Genomic DNA, 1,052 nt, shown 5'->3' with positions numbered 1-1,052 from the left:
ACTATAGACACGACTAAACTGAGCACTCCTCTGAAATTCTCTCCCGTCTCTAATAAGTAAAAGTCTCATTAAGGTGCTCTGAATGGAGTTTTAATAATGTGTTAATAATCTCTTGCCCGTGGTTAGAGAAGGAAGGCTCTGAGGCGGCCGGTGCCCTGGGAAGGAGCTCCATCCCGGCCGAGGGGCTGGGCAGGAGCGCTCCCAGGGGACGCGGGGCGAGGCAGTGCGGCCTCTGGCACCCCCAGCGCCGCGGGGAGAGCGGGGCGGGCAGTCCTGCCCGCTGCGTCACACCCCGCCAGGGACGAGGGACACTGACTGATGGATTCATTCATTGATTGACTGGTTATTTTTTTAAAAAAGTACTTCAAACCAGAATCTGTCGCTCGCATCGTTTTATGAAGAAAATAACTAAGATGATGTTGGGTTGGTTTGTCCCTGTCACGAGAGTCCTTCTTGGTGGAAGCAGGAATGGGAGCGGGAGAGCCGAGCCTCCCTCGAACCTGCGAGTACACGAGACCTCGCCTGGAGCGGTGCCACAGGCCGCCGGGACCGGAGACCGACGCTCATGAGAAAAGATCCCTTTTAGCTGAAAAGATCATCCATGATTCATGACTTATCAGGAATCCAGCTTCGCTCTCTCAGACCCAACAGGCCACACAAGGCCTTCAGAGACTGCTTTTCTACTTGTAATATTGACTTCTCTACTGCGTCTCCTTGGCTCGTTACTATTATCATCTGGGTTTAAATTTCTCTTTTTAAATGGTGTAATCTTTCTTCGGTTGTGCATCCCGGAGTTAAAAAACGGGCATCATTTTCACATCAAAGAACTGTCAGTACCCCTTATGAATCGCTGCCCCTCGCACCCTCTCTCAAACACTACCCTTGACACCCGAGCATGCGGAGCACGGCAGAGATATATTGTTGTAATCACAGCCCTTACGATTGACTGTTGTGCCGGGAGCGGCAGCGCAAGGGGCCTCCTCGAGGCTGTGGCAGCGGGGCAGGGACACAGACCCAGAGCGAGCCGCTGCTCCGCGCTTCCCCGCGGACAA

The sequence above is a fragment of the Passer domesticus genome, chromosome 10 (genome assembly GCF_036417665.1).
Source record: "Passer domesticus isolate bPasDom1 chromosome 10, bPasDom1.hap1, whole genome shotgun sequence".
NCBI lineage: Eukaryota > Metazoa > Chordata > Aves > Passeriformes > Passeridae > Passer > Passer domesticus.
This window is presented reverse-complemented; position numbering follows the sequence as displayed.